The sequence below is a fragment of the Manis pentadactyla genome, chromosome 11 (assembly GCF_030020395.1).
Source record: "Manis pentadactyla isolate mManPen7 chromosome 11, mManPen7.hap1, whole genome shotgun sequence".
Classification (NCBI taxonomy): Eukaryota; Metazoa; Chordata; class Mammalia; order Pholidota; family Manidae; genus Manis; species Manis pentadactyla.
In genome coordinates this window covers 120,712,495-120,729,110 of record NC_080029.1, presented here as the reverse complement: position 1 = coordinate 120,729,110, position 16,616 = coordinate 120,712,495, and positions in this window count along the sequence as shown.

The window sequence follows — 16,616 nt, the reverse complement described above, 5'->3', positions numbered from 1 at the left end:
AAGGATTTCACAGGGCCTTGGCACTCTCCCAGGGAACAGAGGACTCCCCAGGGTTGGCCTGGAGGGACGTGTGATGGGGAGGGAGGACTGGGTTCTCCTCCCCAGCCTGCAGCTGGGAGTCTGGGACTGGAAGACAGCCCCCACCTTCTTCCTCCACCTGCCGCAGATGGCTCCCGCTCAGATGCAGTGATCTCGCTGTTTGCCAAAGGAGCTGAGAAGACTCTAGATCTTAGTATGGCTTTTTTCAGGCCACCACTTATTGAGAACCTACTATGTGCCAAGAGCTAACATTCACTATCTCTTTTAACGTGTACTATAACCCTGTTGGTTAGGTACTATCAGCTCCACTTCACAGGCGAGGAATCAAAACCTCAGGGAAGTTTTCTAAGACCCAATAGCTAGTAAATGGTGACCCTTCACCCAAACTCGGGTATGTGGAACTCCAAATTCTGGCGCCTATCTTTGGGCTCTGGTCTACCCACCAAGTACAGCTGGTCAAGGTGAGAGGATGTCAGGCCAAGATGGCAGGAGGTGGTTACAAGGACCAACATCTGGGGTGCCAAGGAAGAGCAGTCTGTGAGTCAGGATGACAGGTCAGGCTGTGGATGAGGAAAGGAAGTATATCCAGCTGTCTGTGGCCCTAGCACACCGGACTTCGTAAGAGTAATATTCACAAAGCATCTATAATATGACCTGCAGAAAAATTCCACAGTTTCTTGGTAAGAGAGCAGATGAAATAGATACCTACTGATTTGTCTATCCATCCCTCCTCTCAGTTTTTGGGGAGACCCCCTTACATCTTCTGTTAAACTGCTCCTTCCCCCTTTGCACCCACCCACAGGGTTCCCACGGGAGCGGCCATTGCATCACTCGCTCTACTGGCCACAGCTGAGCGCTCCAGCGATGGGACTTTGACCAAGCTGAGCCAATCAAACTCCTTTGGGAGGATTTTTTTGAACTGGTTCTAAGATAAAGAGCCCATCTCTCTCCGGGAGCTGAGTTTGTGAGGAGCTCAGCTCCAGAGGTACAGGAAGCCAGTCTATGGTCAGAGAGAAGCAGAGAAAGGGATGGAGATGTGAGGAGGAAGAGATTCCTGGAAGCATTTGAGGTGGGTTCAGGTGCTCCTGAGGCCCACTGGTACCCCTGCTCTCCCTGGGTTGGCTCTTCAACCCTTCTTTTGTTTGAGATGTCTGCCAAGATGCCATATCTGGACCCCAACCTGTTCCTTAAAAGGTACCACCCCATCCACCTTTTTGTACCTAAGTTAGTATAAACTATATTCTGTCCCTTGCCACCACGAGACCCGACCCATCCATCCCTTCATCTGTCACCACTCCATGAGGAGGATGCAGTCAGCATGTTCCAGAAAGCCGGGGCAGTGAAGCCAACCAGAGGGGCCAGGTGCCTGATGGTAATACGTAGCCACATGCAGGGAAATCTCAAGCCTGGAACAGCTGACCCAAGCTCTGGGCTGCAGAGCCCTGGGTAGAAGCCAATCTTCTGGGCCAGGCTGGCTTCAGGCACCCAAAGCAGAAGCCCGAGAGGCTGGGCTTAGAGGTGGCTGCTCTAAAATTGTCATCACTCAGATGCCCAAGCCAAAAATAATGCCTTTCCTCTGATGTGGGTGGCAGAGCTGATTTTCAGGGAATCACAATGGAGCTCACTGGGCTTTCCTTGGGAGCCCCAGGCCTGGTCAGATCCCTCTGGAACCCCTCAGCCAGACACCCCTCAGGGCCAGCATGGAAGGAATGACGGAAGGGAGAGGTTCAGGGTGGAGAGGGAGACGAGAAAGTGGTACCCTGGGAGAGGCGAAGAGAAGGGAGACAGTGCACAGGGAGCTGCAGAAAAATCCATCTTTTCTTTTGTCAGCAGCTCTCAAGAGATGCTCCCCCCTTTCCTCCTTCCAGCAGACACCATAGACTTTATTCCCCTTTCAAGAAAGAGCCTTTCTGCTCAGCTGCCAGGAGTGATCGGGAGCATGAGGCTGGACAGCCAGGCTCTGCAAAGCTCCTGTGCAGCCCCTCTGGGTCTCAGCTACTCCCCAGGGGCTTCTGGGTCCCAGGAAGGGAATCTAGAGGATGCCCATTTTAGGACAGAAAGAGCTGGAACCTGAGACTCTGCAGCCGGCCTTCCTGTTCATACTGGAGACAGCACTCAGTGTTCTGGCCTCAGTATACAGCCTGTGAAATGGGGATGCTATGTAACTGAATATGGTCCCACCGCTGTTATGCTGAGATTCTCCTATTGAGGGTTCAGGGCAGGAGAGAAGACAGTGCCCTGCCAGCTTCTGCACATCCATTACCTCACCCCAGTCTCCTTTTGGCTTACGTTGGACCTTCCCTTGTGTCATGACATGGGAGCATCACCGAAGTCCCCAGAGGAAGGCCAAACAGTAGCTACCATCCCCGCTTGCCTGGGAACATAAGCAGCCAGAGTAGGAGGCTTACTTGTTCAGAACAGCTCAGCACATCCCATAAAACTCTGCTTTGCCCACTGGGCTATTCTGCCTTCTCCCGCAGCCTTGTTCCCGCCTCTGGGCCTCCCTGCTACCTGGCGCGGCCCACCTGGGCACACACTTTCACTGAGCACTGTCAGCTTTTGCATTGGGCTAACTTTTTACGTGTTATGTTCAGCCTCTTTGACTACGGTGACCTAGCAGAGGTCTGAGGCTGTGCCTGCCATCTCTCTGTTCCACTGTCTCTCTGTGCCCCCACCCCTTGCCCTGTCCCATCTGAGGGTGGCCCCTGCCTTAGAACCCAGTGGAACTCCAAAATATCAGGGGAAAGGCAGGCTGACTGGTGGGGCTTGAGGTGCTGTGGGAAGCTGCTTGGACCCCACTCTAGCCCCTCTCACTTTCCAGACACTTCTGAGGGCTCTTCAAAGCAGACCAAAAGCTGGTTAGCCCCCAAGGTGCTCGGGAAGTTGGGAGCATAGAAGAGGCTGTTCATTAAAATTCACATCAAAATAAACACCTAATCAAAAGCCATTTGTTGCTTAATTGATTTGGAACTTCAGGAAGATTCCTCATCAGCCTAGGGGCGACCTCTGCAGAGCAGCCCAACTGGGAAAGGGAGAATGGCAGGAGGGCGGAAGAACCCCTCCCCCCCCGAGCTTGCCTCCCCCTCCCCACTTGGACAATCAGAGACAGTCCTGCGCTTCTTGCAGCGAGCTGCCCAGGCAGTCTCCAGCTTTGCAATCCTTCTCTTCCTTCGAGGCCCCCTCTTCCAGGATGCCTCCCCTGATCAGCCGGGGAATGGCCCCCAGCCCTGAGTTCCTTCTGCATGTAATCGGTGCCACACGAGCTGGGTACCTTTGAAGGTATTTGATTGTGCTTTCCAGCCTGGGGACTTCTAGAGAGCTGCAGTTTTCTCCCCTTTGTCCTCGTGCCTCCTTGTCTCCTTGTCTCTTTCCTTACTTCCTCTGCCCCCACTCCCCCTCCCATCTGCCCCTCTGCTCTCCTCTTTCCTCTTCACCCCCTCCTCCCATCCACATCCTCCTCTTTCCTTGTTCTCGCTCCTAGTCAACTCCCCTTACGTGGCTGAAGGAACCACCAGGTAGTGAGCAGCACCACCACATTGTTTTCATCAGCATCCCAACAGATACTTCTCAAGTCTGGTCCCCAGTCCTCCTTCCCCCAGATTTCTGCCCTCTGCCCAGGGGCACAGGAGGAACAGGGCTGGAAACCCATCGGACCCAGAGAGATGGAGGAAGTAGAACAAACTGGCTTGGAGGAAAGAAGATTGGGGAGGTCACGGTGACTGTGTTTAGGAGGGGTCAGCTCGGTAGAGCGAACAGCCTTGTCCCGTGCAGGCAAAGAGGGCAGAGCTAGGGCGAGTGCTGGGCTGCAGGCGGCCGGGTGAACAGGGACCCAGATCCAGCATAAGGAAGAAGTGTAGTGAACATCCACCGGCTTTTCACAGGCTCCAGAAACAGCATCCCTCCCTTTGGGGATCCTACACTCTCACACTCCCTGTGGCTCCAATCAGAGCCTCCTATCCTCAGGTCATGTGACAAGGCCTGGCCAATCATAACTGCCCGTGGCCCTGCCCAGAGTGATTGGCATAGGATGGGTATGTGACCCATGACTGGCCAGTCTCAACCCTTCCCTGGGGATTTATGTATGGTACCAGGAGAGAGAAGCTCTCTCTTCTTTTTCACTAAGATGTGATCATGTATGCTGAAGAGTTGTTGGCTGCCTTCTCCCCAGTCACAGGAGAAACAGAGCCAACATGGTGGAGAAGGGAAGTCCTGATAATATTGTTTGGGTCTCTGGAGCCCTGAGGTCGCCTCCCCTCGTGTCCTTCCCAATGTCTTAGGCCAGTAAATTCCCTTTTTTGGTGAACCATTTGAGTTGAATTTCTGTCACTTCCACTCAAACAGTTCCTGACTGACGTAAGGACTTTGTCACAGTCAGAGCTGTCCAAACAGAGGCTGGGCCGCCTCAGGAAGCCGGACAACCTCCTGCCAGGGACACTGTAGGGAAAATTTCTGGATCTGGTTGTGCCAGATAACAGCTAGCATTTATGGAGTGCTTGGTGCTTTATAACCATTACTTCAGTTAATCCTTACAACACCCCTGTTGGGACACATTATTCCCCCCATTTTATAGATGAGGAAGCAGAGGCTCATTAACATGTCAAGATCCAGGGTGAAGTGTAAATCTTTTCAACAGATCCAGGGCGAAGTGCAAATCTTTTCAACTTAAGGACTCATGCTCCCATCTGCAAGCCCAGAGATTCAGAGGGCTTTCACCCACACCCCACCTCAAATCTTGGCCACCTCTGGAAGGGACAGATGCAGTCCCCGTCTCTGCAGTCAGCTCAGCAGTTCCTAAATAGGGCAGTCAATAGAGATGTGGTGCTGCGTCCAGGTGAGCAGAGAAACACATGGCTCCGGGGACAGGAGGCCTATAGAACTACAGGAATGGAAAATACCCAGAGAAGGGGAGGGGGGGCCTCACAGGAGGGACAGGAAAGCAGGAGACATTTCTTCCTCCAAAGACCTCCATGAGGGGCTCTGCACCTTCCTGCATGTCACAGATGCCTTTGGGAATCTGATTGAATCTGAGGACCTTCTCCTAGAAAGGAAGACACATGTGCAAGTCCACGTGTTTTGCACAGAATTTCAGGGCCTTCAGAGACCCCCTCCCTTCCCCATCTTCCCCAGGGCATGCATGGAACCTCAGTAGCCTAGTTAAGAGCTTCTGGTCAAGAAGCATGAAAAGTGCTCAGGTGCCTGCCCCAGGCCAAGTAGCAGTAGCAATGCAATCTCAGAAGCAGACGTACCACAGCCGATTATTTTAACCAGCTGTCTAACTGGAGTAGGTGACCAATTGTCTTTGTCCCGTTTCCTTAGGCGCCTGCCTTCCAGCATCTTGCTGACTCACAGGTCTCCTACCTCCATGGTTGCTCCTTCCCAGGTGAGGGTGGACAGGTGTACCTGATGAGCTTCCTCAGTCTGAGATGGGGGAGGGCACCCACCATGTGAATGTCCCCACATTTGCTCAGTCCATGTCTACCCTGACCTTGTCAATCAATCCACCTTCCCCAAAGTTTTGTGAACTTCAGAGTGAGGCCAGCAGCAGTCTTCCCTCTAGGATCCAACAACCAAAGACTCACAGAGTAAGGCCTAGACAGATGTGGTCCAATAGAGTAGCCACATGTGGCCACTAAATTTACATGAACTCAAGTTAAATGAAGTTTCAAACACATTTCCTCAGTCAGTCACACTAACCTCATTTCAGGTGCTCACATGGCCGGGTGTGGCTCGCGGGTACTGCCCCGGGGCAGTGCAGATATAGAAAGTTCCTGTCACTGCAGAAAGTTCTGTCAGACAGCCCTGGTTTAGACAGGCAGGTTCTGAACAGAGACATAGACAGAACCACAGCCCTGGAGTCAAGCTGCCTTGGTTCAGACAGAACATTCTTTACCACTAGTTGGTGATCAGGGTAAGTTCCTTGAATTCTCTGAGCTTCAGATTCCTTCTCTCTAAAATGGGGATAATAATAATATCTGTCTCCAGGGGGTTGCCATGATTATTAAACGAGATGACCCATGGCACCCCGCACCTAGTCAGAGGAGCCGGATGTCTTCAGTTGACCCCCTCAGATGCTCTCTGCTCTTCTCCACCCATGCTGTGCCTAAGCAGTGGACCTTTATGGGCTGCACCAATGGGTTTCCTTGCCCTCTGGCTTCTGGTTGGACTTGGCCAATGGGAGGCACCACAGAAGATCAGAGGGCAGGAACAGAGAGATGTTGGGGTATGTGCTCTGTGGCCTTCTCCTTGCCAGGTCACTGTAGGCAGCCTCCGACCCCTGTGAGAAGCACAGCTTCTGTCAGGTGGTCCTTTCTGGAGAGCACCTCGCTCCAGGTTCCGGTGACTGCTCCTTCTGTGTGCCTCGAAGTCAGAGGTGGTGGTGCTTCCCGCACTTCCCTGATGGGGTACTGCACTGTCTCTTGTTGGGTTCCCCTTATAGGTGCTCTTTATTAAGCCCTCCCCCACGATCCAGTGTGAAGACACCCTCCCTGTCCCACAGGGCCCAGCTGGTGCAGAGACTCCATCCAGGTCAGTGCTACAGCAGCAGTAGGTGCTGGAGGAGAAGGTGGGGAAGCACGGCTATGCCCCTCTCTGCAGCTCTGCCTCCGACTCCCAGTGTCTCCAAGAGAGACTGGATTTCAGGAGCTACACAAGTGAAGCAGGATGAAAGAAATGGTGGCTGATCAGGCAGGAGCATGAGTTGTTAATGAGGAGGAGAGTCGGTAAGTCAGAGGAGGGCAGTGGAAGAGGGGACCAGACAGTCACGGAGTCATCTCGGGCCTCCTAGCGAAGTTTTGGCTCCAAAACAAGACAGACTCAAGGTTGAAGAGCAGAACCCACTTTGATTGCCTGTGGCTGAGCAGACCTGCTGAGAGGGTCCTGGAGCTCCGGCCTCTGCCACGGTGTCCACGCCATCGCCCGGGGACCTCTCAACAGGCAGCAATTCCTGTCCTCCCCAAGGCCTCCCATCTGGAGCCTGACACCCCTGTCCGAGGCCTCGCTCATCTGAGCAGCCTGCCTGCTTATCTGTCCCCTTAGCCTCCCAAGTGTGACTCTTATCTGGGTGCCCGAGCCCCTGGAGCCGGTGCTCTCAGGCAAGCAGGAGACAGAGTGGCGTGGGAATGACAGGAGGATGCCCCTGGCGAGGCTTGGAGGAATGTGTGCAGTTTCTGCTCCCCACCCGACCCTCCCTCCCAGTCAGGACTCCCAAAGCCAGGCACACTTTTCTTACTAGAATTGCCTGCCCCCTCTCTTGTTAAGGCACCATCCAGTCCACCGGTGTGTCACCAGCACCTAGCTTGGCACACAGTAGATTTGCAGCATCTAGTAGGTGCCCAAGCAGTATTAAATGGCCCCCGTGCCCCAGAGCAGAAGGCTCCAACCGCACTGGAGAAGAGCCCTGCAGGGCGGGGAGACAAGAGGCTTGAATTATGCTTTGATTTCACCGGCTTGGAGGGTTTGGACACTCCCTTCTCTTTTGGGACCTTAGTTTTCTTATCTGAAACTTGGACACGGTTGGACTTGATAATCTGTGGTTGTAGAGCCAAGGAGAGGCTTTTTTAAGTATCATGATTAATACATAAAAATGATTAATACATAACAATTTTGAATCACAGTTGCAAACCTTTGCATCTTAAGCTTTTCTTTTTCATGGCCAAGCACTGTGGGTATTTTTATCTACATGTCCCTAGTCTAAAAAGAGTCTACTTCTCACCCAACCATGTAAGGCTTCTTTGCCCACAAAATTAGGTAATTGATTAATTCCCTCCCTCACTTGTTTGTTCATTCAACAAATATTTATGGAATGTCTATCATGAGTCAGGGATGAACCGTGTATTTCCTTTACCATCTCGTGGGAAGCTCAGAGCGAGTTAGTAGGTACCAGAAGTGGCATGGGATCTTCAAGACATGGCCATGCAGGTGGGTCAGGGGAGGCCCCTCTCTCCTCACCTGGCCCACTTCATTCCCGCTGTTGGGCAAAGGAGACTGGGGGAGATGCCCTGATGCCCTGAGCAGAGAGGCTTGGCTGTCTCAGGCTTCCCTCAGGGCAGGAAGTGACATTGGATTCAGGGATCAGAAGCTCAGGGGTCTGGAAAGAGTAGGAGGCCAGGAAGAGGCCCCAACCTTTCCACATGGCCCAGTGGAGACCCACTCATACCCACCAACTATGCCCCTACACACACCAGCCACATACCAGTAGGAAGTATCATTAGGCTCTTCTCTAATGGGGCTGACCTGGAGCAAGGCCTGAGCATCGGCCACTGTTCCAAGGGCTTTTCCTGAGTCAAACCCTCATCCGTGGAGGATGGACCAACAGCCCAGGCCTGGAGGAGTGTGCTCACCATTCATTTCAAAGCTGAATATCCTACAGGACTCATCAAGGACTCTGGTTAGAATTGAGAAGGCCTCCTTCTGAGTGCGGCATTCTGGTCTTGCAATGTGCTTTTTCCCCTTGGTCTGGGTAAAAATAGACTCTCGATAGTTGTCAGCAGGATCAAGAGAAGGGAGAAAGTTTCACTTATGTGTCTGGATAGAAGACACAGGCTCAAGGATGGTGGGCTGTATTCAGAGTCCTGGGTGGGGAATGTAGGGCAGCTGCACTCGGATGTGTCCCGTGGGTGACCTCTGAGTGGCACTGGACTAGGTGCATTGCTAAATTTGGCCACATTGTTCTCCCTCCGGAAAAGGAAGATGCTGAGTGTAGCTGGAGAGAGTGCACGCAACCTCTTGGATTGGTCCCTGTGCAGATACCCTCTTCAGGCTTAGGTGGGGCCCCATTGCTGCTTGGCAAGTTATTTAACTTACTAAAAAAGCAGTACCAGAACATCTTAGAAAATTTAGAAAACGAAGGTAAATAAAGAGAAAAATCAACCTTAATTCCATATTCTACAACCCAGAAAGAGCCACTGCTAACTGGCATATATCTTTACAGTCTTATATCTGTCCATATAGAGATACAGTATATATTCTTTTAAAAAAAATCAGTTTATCATGTTTATACTAGTTTTTAAATTAATATGTCCTGAATATTTTTCATGTCATCAAATTTATTTGTTTTACTTTTCAATATCATTTTGAATGGCTGCATACCACTCTCTTAAATGACTCTGCTTTATCAAGCTGGGGTATAAATAAGATAAATATTTTATAAATATTCATATTAACCACTTACACCCATCTGAAGTATCTCTCTCTTGGGTTCATCTGCCCTGAATTGTTGAAGCATTCCAAGGACTTCCTCAAAAAGGCTGGTCCCTCCAAAGCCAGGTGACAGATGAGAGCACTGGAGGCTCTGATTAGCTGTGGCATCTGTGGGCATCCCTGGAGGGCCTGGTCATGCAGACTCAGCATCTTTGTCCTGTCCTCATTAGTCCAGATTTCTAAGGGGTTTCTGTAAGGTAGTTGCCCAGTGGAGGAAGACCCCAACATTATTCCAAAGTGCCTAGGATAGGAGAGGTTTCCAGCCCCAGACACATGCCAGCCAGAAGCCTGTCCACTTTAGGGCCTGGCACTGAGCCTGGACAATCCAAACCTCATGCAGAACCATCTCAATCCATCATGGAGGGTGTAACCATGTTGATACCTAAAGGAAAGTGGCCAGGTATTTCCAATCCTTCCCTTTTGGGGGCTCTTTGCCCCTTATGGATTTGCCCATCTCCTTCTCAGCAACCGTCTTGAGTAGTTACATGAGTTCCCTCAAATTCCTTTCCTGCACCTCATTTGTTTTCAGTTTGCCATGCATCTCATATCAGGAGCCCTCCTTCCTTCTCTCCCAGGCTGGCCGCCTGTCCTCCGTAGTCTACAGACACTGCTCCCTTCCCCTCCTACATCTCCTCTCTTTCCTAATTTTTCCTTCTATATCCTGCATCTTTAATCTTCCCCCTTTACTAAGTCTTTCTTCTCCCCAGCCAGACAAATCTCTCAAGCCTAGAAAAACAACCAAGCCTGTAAACCCTCCACCAGCCTTAATATCTGACCAGCTTTGACCCAACTCTCCCCTTACATTTCTGGCCAAACCTCTAAAAGGAACAATCGACTCTCACTGTCTTGACTCCTCAATCCACGTAACCGGGGCACCTTGGCCATCATCCTCTGAGAACATTTTCTCAGAGGTCCCAGTTTGCCAGGAATAATCCTGGTTTATCCCTATTGTCCTGGAGTCTTCTCCACACATTCCAGTTTAAACATAAGGTGCTTAAACATAAGCCACCGTCCTGACCATCCGCAACCAACACAACCCATGGCCCATCACAGCCATTCTCCACAACCTCCCAGCAGCACTGGCCTCTACTGAGCACCGTTCTTGCAATGTCCTCCTCCTCTGGCTTAGCTGTCACCTCTCTGCTGGTTTCTCACCTCTCCCTTTGGTGGGCTCTCATCCATACCCACTGAGTTCACCCTTCCCAGAAATGCTGGCGCTTGGCAAGGTTGTGTTCCTTTCATTTAGCATTTAACCTCCTTCTGAATTTCACCCACAACCACAGCTTCAGCTCATCATCCCCGCCTTCACCCTCAATTCAGTGCAAATCTAAAGACTTCTGGGAATCATGGTGGCTTAAATGCAGGTTTACAAATCTACCCTCCCCAAACTTGACAAATGAACAAAAAGAAACAAAAATGAGAGAAAAGGCTGCACCAGGGCTGAAACCATGGCGTGATCTCCAGACACAAAAGAAGCTCTAAATAGAGACAGACCTTCCCCTCCGAGGGGAAGACGCCATGATTTAAAGATATCTATTGCTCCTGAATTCATTTGTAAATTCAGAATGATCCTAATTGAAATACCAAAATGATTTTTAACAAGACCAAATAATTTTTAACAAGACCAAATAATTTTATACTTACTCTGGTAATAAACAACTAGGAGAATTCTGAAAGAGATAAGCAGTAGAAGAGAGAGATTCTTTTGTCTTTTCTTTTTTTAAAAGAATAGTACGTTACAGTAATTGGGTGTGGGGGGGAGTGGTATGGGAACAGGAAGAGAGAAGCAAAACATGAAACAGATATAAAATCTAGAAATATATATCCATAAACACATAGAAATATTGTATATGAGAAAAGAGGCATTGCTAATTAATAGGGAAAAGATGGATTATAAATGTATATGAAAGTGTATTTATAGACAAGAAAATGTAAGTGAATATTTCTTGAGGTAGGGAAGAGCTCTTTAAATGTGATATCTAGGTCAGAGATCATAAAAGGAAATGCTGGTAGGCTTCAGTGCATTAAAATGAAAAATTTTGTATCACAAACACTCCATGACAAAAGTTAAATAACAAATGGGATGGGGGGGTGGGGAGTGGGGGGTGGGAGATGAGTATTTGCAGCAATAAATAACAGAAAAAGGAATATTCTCCCCAGTATAAAAGTGCTCTTTCAACTCCAGAAGAAAAAGATAAAAACTGAATGGAAATGGGGAAAGGGGATGAAAAGAGTTTGGAAATCATTATTTGCTCAACCAGCCACATTGTGAAAAGGGAGGCAGTTGTCAGCTAGAAGAGCAGAGGAACACAAATGTTATCAGACCCTCCCAGTCTGGGACTATAAATAAAGTTCCATTAACATCCATCACCCGTTGTTCCTGCTATTTGTCTTCTTGCACCTACAGGACCTCTGCCCTCTTTCTCCTCTGCCACAAGTATTTCTGGGCATTCCAAAAAGGGAGCCCACATATGCTAAGGCGTCACCCCACCAGCCACTATCCCCATATGGCTTTTCTGGAATTCTCGCTCTCCAGTCCTAGTTCAGCGCCCGTGAAGCCGCTCCAACAGCGACCCATGTGTGACTGCCACTCCAAAGAACGGGTCCCAAAGCCACCATTCCCTGGAACTAGAGGGCACTGGGCCCCAAGCAGAGGTGAGGAGGATGGCTTTCCGACCACCCAGCATCTGGCCTCCCTGCTAACATCAAGGGGATAAACCAGGTCAAGAGCAAGACAGAGGACTAGAGAGGTAGGATGACAAGGGACTGTATTAGCTCCTGTTGCTGTCGTAACAAGTGACCACAAACCCGATGGCTTAGAACAATACACCTGTATCATCTCACAGGTCCGGAGGCCAGAGTCAGAAATCAGGATCACTGGCTGAAATCAAAGTGTTGGCAGAGCCGCCCTCTCTCCAGACGCTCTCAGAGAGAATGCGCTTCCTGCCTTTGCCAACTTCTAGGGCTGCGTTCTTTGTGTTCCTTGGCTCATGGCCCCTTCATCCATCTTCAGGCCAGCAGCAGTCATGCTTCAGTGGTCACACTGCCGCCTTGTTCTGTGTCAAATCTCCCTCTGCCTCTCTCTTAGAAGGACACTAATGATTGCCTTTAGGGCCTGCCCACATAATCCAAAATTATCTCCCCATTTCCAAGATCCTTAATCCCATCTGCAAAGCCTCTTTGGTCATGGGAGGTAACATTCACAGGTTCCAAGGATTAGGACTTGATTTTCTTTGGGGACTATTACTCAGGCTGCCACAGAGGCAGATGCCTTTTCATCCTCCTCCAAACAGCTCATCTCCTCTCTTCCTAGCTCCCAACCCTCTCCCCCAGTTTAGGAAAATAACCCTCATGCATATTTATAGATGTAAATCAACATTGGTACTTGGGAGGGATCTTGTCTCAGCCCTAGTCTGGCAAGCCAAGTGCCCACGATGGGGGTTAGGCCACCTGGACATACATGGAGAGTGGGTGGCAGGTCAGAGTCACAGAACTAAGCCTCTGAGGAGGCCAAGCACTCCATCAGCTGACCACCAAGAGAGGCACCTACAAAGAGAGGGCTTGGGGCACCGACCGGCCGGGGCTGCTCTTCTGCGGTGCTGTCACTAGCCGTGTCTGCCTCCCCACCAGGTGCTGGGAGCAGCAGCATCTTCACACTGATCACCTTGTCCCTCCAGCATCGTCACCATTGCTGTTTCTTCACCAACATGCTGAGCTCAACTCAGGGCTGGGAAGGGATGAACACTGGACCCAGGTTTGGGCTAACATCCAAGAGTCCACATGGGAAGATGGCCTGGGCCCTGAGCGGAGAGCCCAAAGACAAATCCCAGCGGAGATGGTCGGGAGATGGACTTGCCCAGTCAGCCCTCCAGGAGCCAGGAGCCAGGGAGCACTGTGGGATGGGGTCTGCCTCCAAAGGCTGCCTTCAAAATGTGGTGGGCAGTGTTTTAAAGTTACCACCATATCATCACCATCTCCATAATCACCACCACAGCCATTAACAAGTGTCAGCAGCCCCGCAAGCAGAAAGCCTATGAAAGTCCACAGGTGTTGAATGCCAGAGTAAGGCAGGAGCTGGTGAGAGGGAAGGCTGAGGAAAGTAATGGCAGCCAGGCCACAGAGCCGCTCATTTGCCCGGCTAAGGAGCTTGGGCTCTATCCTAAGTCTAGGTGCAAGTCTTAAGCAGACATGGCCAGATTTACATTTTAGACAACCACTCTGGCAGCATGATAGATAATGGATCCTAGTAAGGCAGGCAGGAGGCAGGGAGCCCAGTTAGGAGGCTGTAACTCTAGCCTAGGCAAGAAATGATCTGGGGTTGTATCCGTGGACATGGTGAGAAGTAGACATAGTTGAGAGATTTTTATGAAGGAGAAACAGCAAGACTTCTGAATTGATTGGTTGTGGTGGGTATAGGAGGAAAGGGTCAGGAACGATGCCATGCTTCTGCCTTCAGCCACTGGAAGGATGGTGGTGTCATTCACTGAGTGGGAGGAACAAGGGGTCCTTGGAGAAGAGCACGTGGAGCGTGAGGTGTTTGTGACATATCCAAGAGGCCACTGAACAAATAGGTCTGGAGGCCAGGGGCAAGGTCTGGGCTGAAGGCATGGATGGGAACCAAAGCCAAGGGCCTGGGCTAGATGGCATGAGAAGAGAGAGGGCGTGTGGCAGAGCCAGGCACGATGCCAAGAGGTGGGGAGCCAGCAGGGGAGGCTCTCTGCCTCACAGGAGGGACACTGAGGACTGGCCAGAGAGGTCAGAAGAAAAAAAGAAGAGTAGGTATTCCTGAAGTCAAGGAAGAGGGTGTTCAAGAAGGGGGACATGGTCCACAGCATCACGTGATGATGCTCAGAGGCCAAGTAAGAAAGGAATGAAAGGTGGGTTTGGTTTTGCTGAAGAAATGGCTGTGGGCTCAGGCATGAGTGGGAGTTGAGAAAGGAAGGCAAGCCCGCCCTTCCAAGCGATTAGCTGTGACAGGAGGGACAGAAAGGGACAGTGGGCTTCAAGGAGGATCCGTTTTGGATAGAAGAGATTTGATTAGGTTTAAATGCTTATGGGAAGGACCCTGTAGGAAGAGGTTGACAATTTGGGGGAAGTGGTAACTGATAGAATGGGATGAAGACAAGACGGAGAGGAAGGTACGATGGGATCGCCAGTCAGCACTGAGGCACGCTGGACACGTGAACTTGAGGGAGTGCAGCTCTCAGCAGCCGTGTAGTTTTCTTGGGCCGTCCAGCCCGTGAACCTTGGAGAGAGGTGCTGGTTGGACTGATCCAGGGCTGGAGTTTCCCGGTTGACAAACAAAAAGGACCACGAGGCCGAGACAGGGGCATAGAGGATCCTAGAAATGAAGGTTGCGGTGGCGGATCTTGGAGTCTAAGCTGAAGAAAGAAGGGATTGAGGTCGGGGGCAGGGGTACAGAGCTTGCTGTACCCTTGAAGAGCAGGGGTAAAACGAAAGCCCAGAGAGGGGAGGAGGGAGTGGAGGCTGGCGTCAGACTGGGGAGCCCAAATTTCGGATTGTGGAGGTGGAGCAGTTCTAGGTGGTAGCCACGGGAATGGGTGGCTGACGTTGAGAAAAAAATCGGTGAAGACCCGGAGTCAAGGCCAAGGATCACGTGGAGCCCTCTTTGAGGGTTAAGTGGGGAGGAAGCTGGGTAGGAACGATCCCTGGGTGACAGCGACGAAGTGACTGGCTGCGGGAGCCTCACAGGACCAGGCAGGTGGCGGATGTTTGTGGGTGGCAGAGGAGCGATGGCGGGAGAAGCCCTAGGGAGTCACTGCCTCACTTCCTGACCAGGGGCGTTCTGGGAAAATGAGATTCCATCCCTCAGGGACAGCAGAGGAGGGTGTCTTCTATGAAGAGGCTGAAAGGCCCTGTCTTCTCAAGAAGCCTGGTGGAGAATGTCCCCTCGGAACATGACTTGAGAAGGGTGTTGAGTCAAGTGGCTGAGGCCAGGAGAGGAGCCTACAGGTTAGCACAGGACAGAGGAAGACAATGACCGCGTGGCCCGCGATGGTTGGTGGGAGCCTGACCAAAAGTGCAACGACAACCATAGCTCTTGTTACAGCCATTCTGTGTTCACGGCCAACCCCCAGTCCCCAACCTGGGGCCTGGGACAGGGGGCAGAGAGGAGAAGAGTTCCAAAAATTCCCACTGACTGAAGGAATACATCCCAGAGGGCCCCAGACAATTCAAGTGCGAGGACCTCTTTTTCACTGAAAAAAGTTTCTGACATCAAAGCTTCAAAATATATCTGACATGATAGCAGCTGTGACGGAGAAAGCTGCCAATGGTGGGCGAGGCGGGGAGACTGGGTCCGACACAACCGCCGGCACACACTGGCTCTTCCTCTGACTGTGGGGGCCTGGGCAAGTGAGGCAACCTCTTTGTCCTCAATTTAATCGTCTGTAAAACGGGGATAATACGACTAGCTGAGAGGGCTAGCAGGGATGACACGAGCTACCCTGTGGTATGCACTTGGCATGGCGCCTGGCTCAGAGCTGGTTCTCCATAAGGTTAGTTATAATGACTCTGATTCAATTATACTTCAAAACAAATTATTATTTTACTCATCACACTGGGGGACATGGTTGCTCATGTACATGGAAGGTGCTCAGTCCACATCTGTGTCTCACTCTGTGATCTGACCTGTCCCCAGGGCAGGCCTATGGAGGAAACCGAGGTGCAGAAGCTTGGCGTGGACACACAGGAATGCATGGCTGAACCGGGCGGGAACCGGCCCCACTCACGTCCCTGCGTCTCTGGAGCAGCTTCAGCCTGTTGGCGTTTCCACGAATGCCTGGGCCTGGCTAGGCCTGTGTGTTTGCTGTGTTGCTGCTGTCACCGCCAACTGCTCTGTCGGCCGTGGGAGTGTGGGCCTGGGCTCAGGAGCTGTTGGCCCAACTCTGACTGAGGATCCAGACTTAGTCACATTTCTGTCCCAGTCCCTCTCCCAGCCCTGTCACAGCCCCTGTCAAAACCCCCATCACAGCTCATCACAGTCTCTGTCACAGCCCATCACAGCCCCATCCCAGTCCCTCTCCAAGCCCTGTCACAGCCCCTGTCACAGTCTCTGTCACAGCCTGTCATAACCCATCACAGCCCCTGTCACAGTCTCTGTCACAGCCCATCACAGCCCCATCCCAGTCCCTCTCCAAGCCCTGTCACAGCCCCTGTCACAGTCTCTGTCACAGCCCATCACAGCCCCATCCCAGTCCCTCTCCAAGCCCTGTCACAGCCCCTGTCACAGTCTCTGTCACAGCCCATCACAGCCCCATCCCAGTTCCTCTCCAAGCCCTGTCACAGCCCCTGTCACAGTCTCTGTTACAGCCCCTGTCACAGTCCATCACAGTCTCTGTCACAGCCCATCACAGCCC